Raw genomic sequence first — 17,193 nt, 5'->3', positions numbered from 1 at the left:
ACTGCAAGTAAGCAAATATTCAATGGGGTTAGTTACTAAATGCAATCGCTCTAACAGAGATGCTTTGAAATATTTGTATTTGTCCTTCCTCAACCGTAACTACTGGTAGTAGCGGCGTCCCGCTATAGTTAGGTGTCAGCGGCATCCCGCTAAAGCACAGTTGACTGCGTACTGTAAGAATGTATTTTCTCTTGCCGGCATATATTATGAAACAGTCTTACCAGGTATTGAAGTGTGTGCTTGAATGTCGCTCTAGACGATGGTCTTGAAGTAGAACGGACCGGTGTCTTACGAACTAATGCCGCCTGGTCTCCCACGCCAGCGGCCTGTATGCACGCGGACCTCAGGTTTTACTTGCGGTTTTTTATGCACCTTTATTCATGCCACCTGTCACACGTCAGACGGAACTAAAATCGATACTTCAATGTAAACTTCCTGGCTTCATCGCTGTTCAGAGTGGTCCTATGGGGGGGTCAAACCAGACGCGTTTCGGGGTAACAAATGACCCCTTCCTCAGTGGTTACATCAATATATATATATATATATATATATATATATATATACTGTATATATAGTATAGTGATGTTAGTTTGAATCATAAAACCATCTAAATGAAGCTTGTTTGTTTAATTTGGTAAAATGGATACATATACAGTACTGTGCACATTTTTGGGGGGAAAATGCTGCAAAGTAAGAATACAGGAAGATATTTATGCATCATGCAATACCATCAGGAAGGTGTTTGATTGGCTTCATATTTATTCTTCAGCAGGACAACAAACCAACACATACAGTCAATGTCATTAAGAACTATCCCATTCTTAAAGAAGAACAAGGAGTCCTGGAAGTGATCATGTGGCCCCCACAGAGCCCTGATCTCAATATCATCAAGTCTGCTTGTGATTAGATGAGGAGACAGAAGGATATGAGAAAGCCTACATCCACAGAAGATCTGTGGTTAGTTCTTTAAAGGGATTCTGTCAAGAGATTTGAGCCCTATAAGCTAAACATATGGCCAGGTCCGTACTAATAACATGAATCCTAAACTGCCCTTATTAAACCTGCTTGTGGCTCTATTAGCCCAAAAAAATGGTTTTTATAAGCTGTCACTCACCTACCTAAGGTGCCCAAGGGGTTTTACGTTAACCCAGGGTGCCCACCCGCACCCCTTGCCGTCTGGTGCCCAGCGCCGCCTTCCTCACCTCAGCCCCGCCTCAACGAAGCCGCTGCCAGGAGTCCGCGGCGCATCAGGCTGAGCCTAGTGCGCAGGCGCCGGATCTAGCAGAGGGACGGGAGTATTGCGGAGGCGGGGCTGAGGTGAGGAAGGCGGCGCTGGGCACCAGATGGCAAGGGGTGCGGGCGGGCACCCTGGGTTAACGTAAAAACCCCTTGGGCACCTTAGGTAGGTGAGTGACAGCTTATAAAAAACAGTTTTTTGGGCTAATAGAGCCACAAGCAGGGTTAATAAGGGCAGTTTAGGATTCATGGTATTAGTACGGACCTGGCCATATGTTTAGCTTATAGGGCTCAAATCTCATGACAGAATCCCTTTAAGATGTCGAGAACACTGTGGCTGTCAAGTTCCTTTAAAAAAAAACGGTGTGCTACAGTAACTAAAAGAACTGATGCTGTTTTGAGGGCAAAGGGTGGTCACACCAAATATTGATTTGATTTAGATTTATTTTTTGTTCATTCACTTTTCATGTTAATTGATAAAAATAAAGTATTAACATTTCCATTTTTCAAAGCTTTCTTATTTTGCAGGGGTTTCCACACACCTGCCTAAAATTTTTTCACAGTACGATACACGTATATATTTATAATATTGTTAAGGCTACTTTCACACCAGCGTTTTTGCTGGATCCGGCAGCGCTTCCGTTACTGATAATACAACCATCTGCATCCGTTATGAACGGATCCTGTTGTATTATCTTTAACATACCCAAGACGGATCCGTCATGAACTCAATTGAAAGTCAATGGAGGACGGATCCGTTTTCTATTGTGTCAGAGAAAACGGATCCGTCTTGCTCCACATCCCAGGACGGAAAGAAAACTGCAGAATACTGCGGTTTGCTCTCCGGTATGGGAACAGAACGGAATGCATTTTTGAGCATTGTTCTGTTCTGTTCAGTTACGTTTTGTCCCCATTGTCAATGAATGGGGACAAAACAGAAGCGTTTTTCATCGGTATTGAGATCCTATGACGGATCTCAATACCGGAAAATGTAAACGCTAGTGTGAAAGTAGCCTAACCTGGGTGATTAGACCCATGATATAGTGTTGTAGGTTGCATGGGCACTAAAATAAGGTTGTCTGCATGATGCCTTAGGGATAGGGTTTAAAAAATATTATTATTGTTGTTATATTATATTTTTATTTATTTATTTGCTGTATACTTGTCATAAGTAGTATTAGTAGCAGTAGTATTATGCCTGTAACTTGAATTGTTACAAAGGCACAATGATTTGAAGTGCAGAGATTGTCTGGAAAAATAAGACCAAGAAGCTTAAGATAATAATTCTTAAGAAAACCTCTAGCATCAATTAAGACTTTATTAAGCACAAAAATATAATTTTTAAACAGAAAGTGGAAATATAATCTGGTTAATCATACAAATTCCTTATATGTTATACTCCAAAAATATAGCTTTTTCCACTTCAACCTATTTATAGAATAAAATCTAATTCAGATGTAAGATCTACCCGAGCTGACATTTTCTGCACAGTTGTTTTGAAGTGGTTTTGAAGAACTGAGTGGTATGGATCATACAATAAGCTGTGCTTTACCAACACACACATTTTATCAAAGCACACCTTCAGAATTACAACACTCACTATCTTACTATTACAACAGATACAATGTTTGGGCAGGAAATGAAAGCAATGTACAGGGGTATGATGGACGTTCCATTACCTTTTAGGGAACTTACCGCGTATATATAAGTAACTGTGACTTTTTACCTTGACAGAGTAACTTTGCTACCTATCAATGTGTGTTGATGCTAGGATTTTCCAGCTGTGCTTCTGATTATGCAAGACTTTGTGTTCATCAAGTGTTTGTGTGGTTGAGGTCAGCATTCAGTCAGCGCTCAAGACTAGAATTAAATATTTTATGCAAAAAGATATATATCACATACAAATAAATATAATATGGAGAATAAAGACGGATTATTTGGAAAAGTAGGCGTTTTCGAAATCCACACCAGGTCTTGCGAAATAAGACCAAATTACACAGCAGACGATGGTAATCTAATCATCAAAGACTATATAAAGAGAGTTAGAAGGGGGACTCATTACCACTGAGGAAGGGGTGACAACAGACCCCAAAACGCGTTTGGTGCTAGGACCCCCCCGATGGACATTGACTCTACCTGCTGAAGGACTGCATATACCCGGACTAACCCCGTCTCATCACAGACCCGACGCGCATTCCAACAGGACTTCCATAGGAGTGTATTACGCTCATTCACAATTAAAAAGTCCAGCGCGGAAGAAGGAATCTGTAAACCTACCAAGCGCCGGCTCTTACACTGACGGAGCGGCGCCTGAGAGACAAAGAGGGGAACGGGACTAACATATGATATCCCTGAACACGAAAATTCAAAATACCGGCACAGCAGCGGAGCACATCATCACAGCTGAAAAGTGAGTAAAGCGGGACGCCGCACAAGTAAATCACTGTATCTAATAGCTGTATTCCTATTCCGTTTGGAGGAGATTTCTTGGGGGTCACCATATACCCCAAAGAGCGAATTTCACCATATTCCAACTATTAGTTGGATGGACATTTATTTCAAGAGACTTTTATCCCCAACAATCAGAGGCTGTCGCATTTTAAAGTGTTTATAACAGATATTTAGGAATCTAGTATTTTTACCATGCGGATTTTATGTCACTTTTTTTTTTAATATATATATATTTTTTTATTTTTTTTATATATTATTGTATGAATTGTCTATATGTTATATTTGTAATAAACTGTGAGGTTCCTATATAAAGAGAGTGCCCAGTATTTTTTTTTACTATTTTCCATTAGAATTAAATATTGTAAAACTAGCATTATATAAATGAAACATATCAAATATACACACACATTTACTAGATATTAATTCTACAACATAAATATGATATTGCTAATATAGTTTCTGAGGACTGATTTAGGCCATGACTGGCATAGGAGATTGTTTAAACCTAATCCAACAATATAGATGGGTTACTGTATGTTCATAAAGATCTGGACATAGCCAACATTTATGGTCAAAATGTATTTAAAAAAACTGAGGCATAGCATCTGCATTCCCTGACATCAGTGCTTGGAAGCCAAATATTATATAATATCAATGGCCAGATTACAGAGCAGATAAATGGGACATGTTCCGTGGGGATTCCACCACCTTGAGGATCTAGGAAGCTTCCACCACTAGCTTTAACTGCCCAGGCTATTTCTTCTGAAGTTTCCTCACCCAACATATTCTTATTATACCCTTTGCAGTCATTATTTGGTGCGCTAAGTATTCAGTACTCGTCTCTACAAGTTCCCATCTCTAATGCCTTGACGGCTGGTCGGGATCATATCCAGTCAAGAAGAGGTTGCCTTAAGTGGCTCTCTCTTTGGAAGGAAAACATAGTCCCTGGCTTGGTGGTCTCCTTAACTTCATTGGAGATTGCCATGCACAGGAATATCCACCTCAATATTTGGTTGCAATTGGTGGTCAGGTGTAGTTTGAGTCCAAGTGGTAGCTAATGTTGTCACTATTAGCCACATTTTATCTGACATGCTCTTACACATAACAGATGAAAATCTTGTTTGTATAATATATAACAGAGGAATATTTTTTTGAGTTGAGTCTCATGCAATGCTTTTTCTATGATTCCTTACCCTCAGTTCTCCTCGCCCATTCATAGTGGAATCTGCAAACCTTTGAGTTCTACAGAATTATGACTACTATGTAAGTCCATAGCTGCAGAAATGTGGGGAAGAAGGACCTTTGAAGAGATGCCCAGACAAAGTAAGGACCAAAGTATAGATTAATCCCACAATTTATACGTTCTTGAGTTGTTAGCTAACTGTGACTGTACTATACTCACCTATATGTCAAATACTGAAAGGAGAGGATCAGGTATTTTAAGGACTTGTTTAAGGATTTTTTTGTTTATTTATATCTATTTCAACTATGGGGAAAGGGAGTGATTTGAATTTTTATATATTTTTTTAACTCCATAGGAACTACAGCTAAAATAGCATTGGTTTCTTCAGAGAGACCCAGACTATTACATTGACACCACAGCTTCCCAATCTCCACTTGGGGAAGCTGTTCAGGCCTCAGGAGTGCAGTGCTTACTGTGGTTACATTTAACCATAGCATCTGAGGGGTTAAATGTCTGTGATCTGCATTATCGCCAATCACAGACAATAGCCCCAAAAATGGGGTTAAAAATGGGGTCTTCTTAGCAAAGGTCTAACTGAAAGTTGCTATGAAGAATCTGTCATCAGAGTTCTACTAGGCGCTGAAGCGGCCTGTATGTAACAAGTCATATAGGCAGGGTGATGGACAGTAATAGTTAGTAATACTGTATGGGGTTGGGGTAGTGACAAGAGGCAGGCTGGAAGTCTCTGTAATGATACACACAGGTTGCTTCAGCACTCAGTAGATTTAAGACAGACTCTCCTTAAAAATCGTCAGTTAGAGCTTTGCTAAGAAATCTCTTTACACCCTGTTTTCTAATACAAGGTAACATCGTTCCCTAATAAAGTATATTACGAAAATGTTTACATCCCTGTCCCTAAACTATATTAAAAATAAGCCGAAACAAAAATTACACTTTAACTAACAACAAAATCATTGCACTTATCATAAAATCACATGCAATAACATATGCCCACGGGCATGCTACCATTCATGTTCTCTATATTTCAGACATCTGATAGAGGTTTAATCAGTAGAGGTTTAAATCGTTTGAAGATTGAGCCATATAGTGTCATCTTCAAACGGATCCGTCCCCATTGACTTACATTGTAAGTCTGGACGGATCCGCTTGCCTCCGCACGGCCAGGCGGACACCCGCAAGCAGCGTTCAGGTGTCCGCCTGCTGAGCGGAACGGCGGCCAAGCGGAGCCATCCTGATGCATTCTGAGCGGATCCGCATCCACTCAGAATGCATTAGGGCAGTACGGATGCGTTCGGGGCCGCTTGTGAGCCCCTTCAAACGGAGCTCACAAGCGGAGCCCCGAACGCTAGTGTGAAAGTAGCCTAAAGGGGTTGAGCTTCTGAGCTATTCAATAAAATGTATCTGTATAGCACCATCTGCTGTTTGTTCTTTTTTTATTTCCCTATCCATTACACTGATGTGGTCGCACGTGCTCAGTTTAAATCTTCAACTGTCACCAACTACAGGGAGTGCAGAATTATTAGGCAAGTTGTATTTTTGAGGATTAATTTTATTATTGAACAACAACCATGTTCTCAATGAACCCAAAAAACTCATTAATATCAAAGCTGAATATTTTTGGAAGTAGTTTTTAGTTTGTTTTTAGTTTTAGCTATTTTAGGGGGATATCTGTGTGTGCAGGTGACTATTACTGTGCATAATTATTAGGCAACTTAACAAAAAACAAATATATACCCATTTCAATTATTTATTTTTACCAGTGAAACCAATATAACATCTCAACATTCACAAATATACATTTCTGACATTCAAAAACAAAACAAAAACAAATCAGTGACCAATATAGCCACCTTTCTTTGCAAGGACACTCAAAAGCCTGCCATCCATGGATTCTGTCAGTGTTTTGATCTGTTCACCATCAACATTGCGTGCAGCAGCAACCACAGCCTCCCAGACACTGTTCAGAGAGGTGTACTGTTTTCCCTCCTTGTAAATCTCACATTTGATGATGGACCACAGGTTCTCAATGGGGTTCAGATCAGGTGAACAAGGAGGCCATGTTATTAGATTTTCTTCTTTTATACCCTTTCTTACCAGCCACGCTGTGGAGTACTTGGACGCGTGTGATGGAGCATTGTCCTGCATGAAAATCATGTTTTTCTTGAAGGATGCAGACTTCTTCCTGTACCACTGCTTGAAGAAGGTGTCTTCCAGAAACTGGCAGTAGGACTGGGAGTTGAGCTTGACTCCATCCTCAACACGAAAAGGCCCCACAAGCTCATCTTTGATGATACCAGCCCAAACCAGTACTCCACCTCCACCTTGCTGGTGTCTGAGTCAGACTGGAGCTCTCTGCCCTTTACCAATCCAGCCACGGGCCCATCCATTTGGCCCATCAAGACTCACTCTCATTTCATCAGTCCATAAAACCTTAGAAAAATCAGTCTTGAGATATTTCTTGGCCCAGTCTTGACGTTTCAGCTTTGTGTCTTGTTCAGTGGTGGTCGTCTTTCAGCCTTTCTTACCTTGGCCATGTCTCTGAGTATTGCACACCTTGTGCTTTTGGGCACTCCAGTGATGTTGCAGCTCTGAAATATGGCCAAACTGGTGGCAAGTGGCATCTTGGCAGCTGCACGCTCGACTTTTCTCAGTTCATGGGCAGTTATTTTGCACCTTGGTTTTTCCACACGCTTCTTGCGACCCTGTTGACTATTTTGAATGAAACGCTTGATTGTTCGATGATCACGCTTCAGAAGCTTTGCAATTTTAAGAGTGCTGCATCCCTCTGCAAGATATCTCACTATTTTTGACTTTTCTGAGCCTGTCAAGTCCTTCTTTTGACCCATTTTGCCAAAGGAAAGGAAGTTGCCTAATAATTATGCACACCTAATATAGGGTGTTGATGTCATTAGACCACACCCCTTCTCATTACAGAGATGCACATCACCTAATATGCTTAATTGGTAGTAGGCTTTCGAGCCTATACAGCTTGGAGTAAGACAACATGCATAAAGAGGATGATGTGGTCAAAATACTCATTTGCCTAATAATTCTGCACGCAGTGTATATCTCTTGTTAGAAGTTGTGGCAGTTACAGGAAAAGGGCAGCACCAGAAAGGACAAACTACCTGAGAAAGAACATGTCTCCGATCTGCCAGCCTAAAATATATCTAGCAGAACAATTTTAGCGATGAAGAGAGAGATCTCTGGTTCCATGTGAGGTACAAGTGATATTTTATATAGTTACTGCCCCCTTTAGTTTATCGTTATTGTTTATTGAGCAGTTATCAGGGAGACACTCTTGTCTTCTCCTGACCGACCATCTTTTGTCTTACTCAACTTTACAGGGGAATGTCAGGATTTCTGAGCACAGGTTTAGACAGGAACATCTGGGTATCAGAGGCCAGTGTGGTTTTCTCTGAGCAATCTTTTGTTCAGAAAAAATACACCCCTACTCTGAATGGTGCCTTCTCTGAACTGACTCGTCTCTACAGGGAACATATCTGCTCCTGGTGGGAGGTGCAGGGCCTGGAGCACTACATTAAACAGGGAATTGTGCCCAGGGGTTTGCGTATCACACTGTCTCCTGCACATCGCATCAGGAACCCTGAGTTCCTAAAGAGATGGGAGAGGGAGGCAACATCCAGTTCATTGAGACTTATGCAGCTCCTCTTGGATGAGGAGAGACAGGTCCTGGGTAGAGTAGAAAGCAATCTCAATGAACAGATTGAGATTGCCAAGAAGTTTCAGTCTGAACCGGATTTTTAGACTAAGGAGGTCCAATTGCAGAACACGGTAGAGCGGTTTCAGTATCAACTAAAGGACCGCAAACATAAGCAATTTAATAGAGACTCTCAGGACTTCCGGGATAATAGGGCATATCAATTTCTGACTAACCCACCAGTTACTCAGAATACAGACCTTTCCTCCACGGACACGGAGGCATCTGACGTAGAGAGAGAAAGATTCCCTAAGAATAGGGGGCGATGACGTGGGTCAAATAGATATCCTGGGGGCGTAACTATCGCCCAAGACAGAATCCACAAAACCCCCCCCAAAATCCCCCGACACTGGCACCAGGCTCTCCTTTTTTAGATCAGGGGGCACATTATTACCCCTTGAGGAGTCAGAACACTCAGTCATAGATGTTACGTCTGTGACTGACTCACTTCCTTCCTCGGATAAACGGGTAATAAATCTTTCTTCTCGCGTTCTCTCACAAGTAGAACTTAAACTGCTAGGACGTGGACTATCGTTTGTTCCAACGAATAAGTTCGATGCTTTTAGGTGGACGAGGGACCTCCACCTTTTTGCCCGAAAATTAAAGTGGCACAAATTTTACAAGCTTAAGGATAGGAAAGAGAGCCGAGAACTGGGTGTTCCCACAGATATCTTAAAGTACGTACATCTTCTCTACAACCTCGACCGGGCATTACCCAATGCCGAAGGGCTAGGCCCCTTCACGACCCTAAAAAACAAAAGCACCAGGATGCCTCCGATGGGTGATGTATCATGTGTGGATGTGTTTTTACAACACGTTACCACAGATTTATCCACCATACATCATATCCCACAAAAATGTAATTGTAGTAGGGAAGAGAGGATGGCAATTGCAGATCTTGAAAGGGATAAAGATATTATCATCAAGCCCTCGGACAAGGGGGGCAATATTGTAGTAATGGACATGCCGGTCTATCGTAGAATGTGTCTCTCAGTCCTGGAGGATGGGACGGGATATGAAATACTCCCCAGCAACCCTACCATCGGCCTACAGGGGACTTTGAGACACATTCTGGATGGAGCAAAAAAAGCCTTCCTTATCAGTGGTGAGGAATATGAGTTCTTATATCCACTCCACCCAGTCACGGCTACCTTCTATTGTCTACCCAAAGTGCACAAGGAGACTACCCCAATCAGGGGACGTCCAATTGTCTCGGGGGTGGGTAGTTTGTCCCAAAACTGTGGCATTTACGTAGACAAGGTGCTACGCCCATTTGTGTCATCTCTGCCGTCTCACATTAGGGACACGGGGGATTTATTGGGGAAGCTGGAGGCTATTTGCATCGAGCCACACTGGTTTCTGGCCTCTGTGGACGTGGAGGCCTTGTATTCCTCCATCCCACATGAACGAGGTCTGTAAGCGAGCAACCACTTTCTTAAGACTAGGGGTCAACAATGTGTGCAGCATAACATCTTCACTCTTGAACTATTGAGGTTCATATTGGAGAGCAATTTTTTTCTGTTTGACGGACGTATATACCACCAGCTCAGGGGCACCCCGATGGGGAGCTCTTGTGCCCCATCGTATGCTAACCTGCTCCTGGGCTGGTGGGAGGAGTCTGTGGTATTTGCCGAACCGTCACCATGGTTCGCCGATATGGTCGCTCTCTGGTCACGCTACATTGACGATATTTTCGTGCTGTGGAGCGGACCAGAGAGCGATTTTGAGAGGTTCATCTCTGAGTTGAATATTAATAATTTCAACCTGAGGTTTACCTCGGTGATCGTTGAGGACCGCCTCCCCTTCCTGGATGTGGTTATCTGCAGGGACGGGAAGGGCAGCCTTAGTACTTCCATCTATCGCAAACCCACCTCCACCAACTCCCTTCTTAGGTGGGACAGTTGCCACCCTGTGCCTCTTAAGAGAGGAATTCCGACCGGGCAGTACCTGAGATTGAAACGTAACTGTTCTGATTCCGGTGACTTCAGACGCCAGGCGAGGGACCTGAGAGCAAGATTTCAGGAGAGAGGGTACCCTGACAGGACCCTCAGACTGGCGTATGAGAAAACCAAACTACGTACACGGACAGAACTCCTTCACCCTACAACCAATAGGGAGAAGGAATCTCAAGGTACTGCCCGGGTGATAGGAACATTCGATGCCGCGGCCTCCGAAGTTAGGAGGATTCTGTCACGGCACTGGAATACACTCCTAATGGACCCCGACCTCTCTGATGTGCTGAGCCCTAGTGTTTCATTAACCTTTCGAAGAGGCAATAACCTGTGGGACAGGCTTGTGCATAGCCACTTTGCCCCATCGGTTAAGCCACGGACGTGGCTGAACACAACCGTGACGGGCTGCCACAGATGTGGACACTGCAGTTTCTGTGGCAGCCTTTCACAGGGTAAGACGTTCACTGGGGAACCAGATAATACTATTTATCAAGTGAAAGACTTCATGAATTGCCGTACGGTCGGTGTGATTTACCTGGTCACATGCGTTTGTGGACTCCGCTATATAGGAAAAACGTTTAGGGAGTTACGCAAACGCATGGGGGAACATCTCGGGAACATTCGTAATAACAAGGACACCCCCATAGCACGCCACGTACAGACGGCCCACGACGGACGTACCTCGGCCATCACCTTTATGGCCATTGAACGGGTGTCCAGACCCACAAGAGGGGGAGACTGGAATAGACTTATTCTACAGAGGGAGTGTTGGTGGACCTTCACCCTGAACACGGTCACCCCCCATGGCCTAAATGAACAAATAAACTTTACTTGTTTTCTCTAAATACCATTTTTTCAAGTCGTACTCCTGGTATCAGTTTTTTCTGGTCATTTACCCCTGTATATATACTTGGTCTCATTGGGGGAACAGTGGATAAACATTACCATGTTCCCCTCAGTCATGAGGGGTGGGGAGGTTGGGGTCCCACAAGACCGAAGAGCGGTGGTCCGCTCCCCCCTGTTCCTCTCTTAGTGTTAGGCTTCCAATCTATCAAAGATTGGGCTTAAAAGCCCCTCCTGTTAGTACATCCTAGTGAGGGGGGTAACCAAGCTATCATCCTATGCAGACCGGAGGAGCGGTTGTGCATATTATCTTAAATGTCCTAAGGTGATGCTACCTGGTCTGGGTATGGAGCCTGACACGGCTCCTGCTTACTCACTTGGGACTGCTTGGTTTTGGTGCGCTCCGATCACGTGACCCCGGCGATGTTATGATAGCCTGTGACGTGGGCACATCGCGGCGGTCACGTGATGCGGAAGCGCGTCTGTGCGTTCCACCACGGGCCCATGAGATGCAGGGAGAGATCTCAGCGCATGCGCAATTACGGCACTTCCGGTCACAAGACCGTGCGACGGGTGCACCAGTTGTGACGTGATGTGGAGGCGCCGGGGGCTAGTTTGGATAATGAACATGACCCCACAGCCTTATAAAAGGGGCGCTTGTCGCCACAGTAGCTGCCGGTCACCCCACTACTGCGGACACCACCACCCTGGGTCACAGTCTGTTGGTGGAATTAGAGCCATACACCCGACCGCTGCCAAACAAAAAGTAAGTGATCGGCCTCCATGGCTCCATGAGGGCTGACGGTATGGGGGCATATCTATACTGTTCTATTGTACTTACTCTAGTTTTTGTTTTTGATGTGATTCCTAGACTCAGCCGCAACCTGACTGTAGTAACTGCCCCGTGTCCCCTGATGAATCCTGGGGCATACTCTCTTTGAAGAAACGCGTCAGGACACATGAGTATTCCTCTCACTTTATCCCTTCTAGTGGATATTTTCTGTGCTGGGGTTACGTTTTTTGGTAATTGTGTGTGTTTTTTGTTCCTCTGGATGGACCATCTTTTCCTTATATGCTAGGACCTCACTAGGGTCATCTACATAGGAAAAGAGCTCCTGTCTGGGCCACCCCTTGCGGGGCTTTTTGGACCCCGTCCCGAGGATTTTTGTTATAGGGCGGACCAGGCCAAGCAGGGAGTTACTAGGGCTAGCTGATCTGACCTGACATAGCTGTGCCCGGCCTGCCAATACTGGTTCAGTCCATTACTCACACTTTAACCACATCTTAAATTTACTGGTCCGTGTATGTGTACCAGTCTGTGTATGTATTTGTCTTACTTATTGTTTGTTTGTAGCGGCCGTCTTTTATCTCCTATTATTTAATAAAAGTGATATTTTATATAGTTACTGCCCCCTTTAGTTTATCGTTATTGTCATTTTGCCATCTGAAATTCATACAGTTAAGGCTACTTTCACACTAGCGTTCAGAGCGGATCCGTCTGCTGTCTGCACAGACGGATCCGCTTCTATAATGCAGACGTTTGGATCCGTTCAGAACGGATCCGTCTGCATTATAACTTAGAAAAAATTCTAAGTGTGAAAGTAGTTCAGACGGATCCGTCCAGACTTTACATTGAAAGTCAATGGGGGACGGATCCTTTTTGAAGATTGAGCCATATAGTGTCATCTTCAAACGGATCCGTCCCCATTGACTTACATTGTAAGTCTGGACGGATCCGCTTGCCTCCGCACGGCCAGGCGGACACCCGCAAGCAGCGTTCAGGTGTCCGCCTGCTGAGCGGAACGGCGGCCAAGCAGAGCCATCCTGATGCATTCTGAGCGGATCCGCATCCACTCAGAATGCATTAGGGCAGTACGGATGCGTTCGGGGCCGCTTGTGAGCCCCTTCAAACGGAGCTCACAAGCGGAGCCCCGAACACTAGTGTCAAAGTAGCCTAAAGGGGTTGAGCTTCTGAGCTATTCAATAAAATGTATCTGTATAGCACCATCTGCTGTTTGTTCTTTTTTTTATTTCCCTATCCATTACACTGATGTGGTCGCACGTGCTCAGTTTAAATCTTCAACTGTCACCAACTATATCTTTTGTTAGAAGTTGTGGCAGTTACAGGAAAAGGGCAGCACCAGAAAGGACAAACTACCTGAGAAAGAACATGTCTCCGATCTGCCAGCCTAAAATATATCTAGCAGAACAATTTTAGCGATGAAGAGAGAGATCTCTGGTTCCATGTGAGGTACAAGTTTTGTTAGAAAGAGATTATCATGTAATATATGATGTCTGATTTTCCCTTCAAGGCATTCCTATTCTTGTTGGAGACATTGTCTGACTATACAGTGTCCCCTTTTAACTATACCAAAAAGTTTAATAGAATGTGTCATCAGAAGACACATTGTTCAAGTCAACTTTTTATGGTAAAGTTATGTAAAAGGAGCCTGTCAGCAGTATTGACCATGCTAAACTGCTGACAACACTAATTAGAAGCTGGGAAGAGCAGTACAAACATAGTTTTGGTGAAGCTTTTCTCACTCTCTCAAATGCCTAGAGTGGAGCTTCACCTTGAAGTTTTTTCTGCATTGAGCTGATTGAATGTTACACCTGTATTGAAGAGAGGAGGAACTCTGAGGCAACTCAATGCAGAGAGAATTTCCAAGTGAAGCCATGCCCTGGTCATTTAAGAGAACAGAATGTGCCAGAATGACACTTCAAATTCACACTACTCCTGATAATAAAAGCTCTACAAAATTTAGTACTGAAAATAGTGGTAGGTTGTGGTGGCTCACTAGCAAGTAGTTAAGGTATGGTGCTGCAAGCTCATATAGAGGGAATCACCCCACCCTCTCTTAAAGGCAAATGTAGTAATAGAGTAATGAGCGAGCACTCATACACTTGGCAACCAAATTGACACGTGCAGAAAATATTTATTAAATCCCCATAAAATACAAGTAATAAAATTTATAAGAACAATGTAGCAATAATATACAACATTACAGTCACATATATTGTGGTAGATATGATCAACACTATATTCATATGACTCAATAGTGTCGATAAATTCAATAATATATATCACACCAAGAAACTTCAAGTATATGCTGTTATTTGGGAAAGAGGGGGTATTATCTTCTAGCGCTCTATCCCAATTTGGGAAACTGAATGTCACTGAAAATGCTGTAGGTGTATTCACTGGGAGCGCAACATGTTCATAAAGTGTCCACAGGAATCCTGATAATGTGAAAAGTCTCTTATAGCATATCCTTTTATGGTCGATATGAGCTTTGGATTGAAGAAAACGTTAAATCGATATTTGGCTTACCGTCTAGCGTCTGCTTTCTCCCTATTGCTTCAATGGAGCTTTAAATATTTGCCGGCTTATTCAGTCGCTCCATACAGCAAGCTGGTTTAAATTTCGCGGGAGTTCCAAAGATCGCGGGAGTTGCCACTCTGTTCCGCAATTTCCTTTGGTGCAGCTTTCGACGATAAGAATAGTTAATCCTTTACTGTAGAGATTTTCTTCTGTATGGCCATACAGTATTATCGGAGGCTTTTCAATGCAGGTACATCACTTGTTTCACCATACGCGTTACGGGTAGATTCACTCTCCCTTCCTCAGTGGTCAAGTGTCTGCCTGCTCTGCCTCCATTTTTATCCATTCCTTTGATTGCTTCCCAAATCTCGGACACCTGTTGTTCATGCTACTCCCAGTTTGCAAGGGAATCCTCCCACATAATCAAGGGATAATTCTATACAGCCTTGATTTAAAAAAAAAAAAAAAAATTTTTTTTTTTCTTTTCTTTTCCTCTTGCAGTTTCCATGCGTTTTTTATGCGTTTTTTTGGGGACACATGCGTTTTTTGGCCCAGATGTCCCAATTGGTGTGATATATCATTATGTGAAATATAAACTTGATATCTGATTGCCAACACTTATAAAATGACTTTTTATAATAAAATATTATTAAACAAATTTTCAAGATTAAAATATCAATATAAGAATATAAAACAATAAATAATAAATGTAAGGAATCTTGAAAGTTTCATAGGAATCCTAGAGTTTGATACAATTATTCGGATTTGATAGAGAAAGAAGGGTGGGTATCTCGGAGCCAAGGACACGTCGCAGCAAAATTTAGTACTGCTCTCCCCAGCTCCTGCCTAGTGCTGTCAGCAGTTTAGCATGGTCAACACTGCTGATTCCCCCCCCCCCCCCCCCCCATCTTACTACATCTAAAAACAATTATGAAAATAAACATTGAATCTTGCAGTTTTCGCACTGGCCATACACTGGCTTACACTTCTTGTTCTATAGAAATCACTTTTCTGTTGATGGTCTACTGGCATATGGTTCCAGAACATGCTCCCACATCCAGTAGCATCCATCCAAGTTTTGACATATTTTCTTTTGAGGGGTTGGTGATTTGGGTTCTCACACAATTTTATTTTATTTATTTTTAAGTATTAAAGGGAACCTGTCATGTGGATATTTGATTATAATCTAACTAATTATATACAATCATTAACTACTAAAAAGTACCTTAGATGTACTCACTTACTGGTGTGACTGATGGTTACCTCATAATATACACACAAAGATGCCACATGCCGCATGCTAATGAGCTGATTTGAGTCCGGCGTGATGTCATTGAGTCCAGCGTATATTTAATTCAGAGATATAGCCACTCCCCTGCCCACCTGCTGCTGGTTCATATGGAAACAAACTGTCATTCAGCAGCAGATGGGCGGGGAGAGTCAGGAGCTCATGAATATTCATGACTCATCATTATCAGCTGGAGCTTTTCAATACAAGATGTTGGCAGATTGACTGGGTCAATTAAAGAAAGTGAATCAATCACTAATTTATGTTGCCTTTAGTTAGGACACCATAAAACTGATGACAGGTTCCCTTTAAGTATTAAGAGGCTGTGTTATCATGCACATATGTTATTTTAGTTCATGCTGACATTGTGAGACCTCTGCATATCTAATTGCAATAATACGATGTATTCATCTATTTGATAAATCTACACTATGATTAATCTAGATATTAAGTATTTGGAGAAGGTCTTGTATTAAATGCATATGGTTCACATTAAAGATTTTTTTGATTAGATATTAATGTTTACAGTGTCGGACTGGGATACCTAGGGCCCACCAGTAAAATTTATTTTGGGGGCCCACCGTACAGATTCATTAAAAAATAATAAATAATCTAACAAATTTTTATATGAACATAGGCTGGTTAAGGTGCTGTACATTGAATATGTGTATGTAGTGCAGTAAATCTAATGTGTTATGTGCCACTTGTGCAGGGGATGAGAGACTAGGGGCCCACCTTTTCTCAGGGGCCCACCGGGGGATTCGCCTGTCCCCCTGTGGGCCAGCAAGTTTGTGTGTAGCAGCTGAAAAATAGGGTTCTTTCTGCATTATATGTGCTCATCGTGTATGTGTATTTGCTGATATTTTCTAAATTAATAAGGATGCGCATTGTAACCCCAAATTTTGAGTCCATGTGCATGCACATTATTGATTGGACTTCTGCACATGCAAACCATGTGGAGCAAGTCACAATCTAATGATACAATATGCTAAACTATTTAAAAAAAAATTTAACAGGATATTGCTACCTGCAATATGGATGGGGAGTGACCTGGAACTTGGTAGGACTTACCCCACCCTTTGCAGCCTTCCTCTCGCCCCTCCATGGTATCCTCCTCTCACTGTTAGTGCCTAACTTCCCTACAGCTGGCAAGGAATACTAAGGGTCTAGTGTGCC

This window comes from Bufo bufo, chromosome 4 (genome assembly GCF_905171765.1).
Source record: "Bufo bufo chromosome 4, aBufBuf1.1, whole genome shotgun sequence".
Taxonomy (NCBI): domain Eukaryota; kingdom Metazoa; phylum Chordata; class Amphibia; order Anura; family Bufonidae; genus Bufo; species Bufo bufo.
This window is presented reverse-complemented; position numbering follows the sequence as displayed.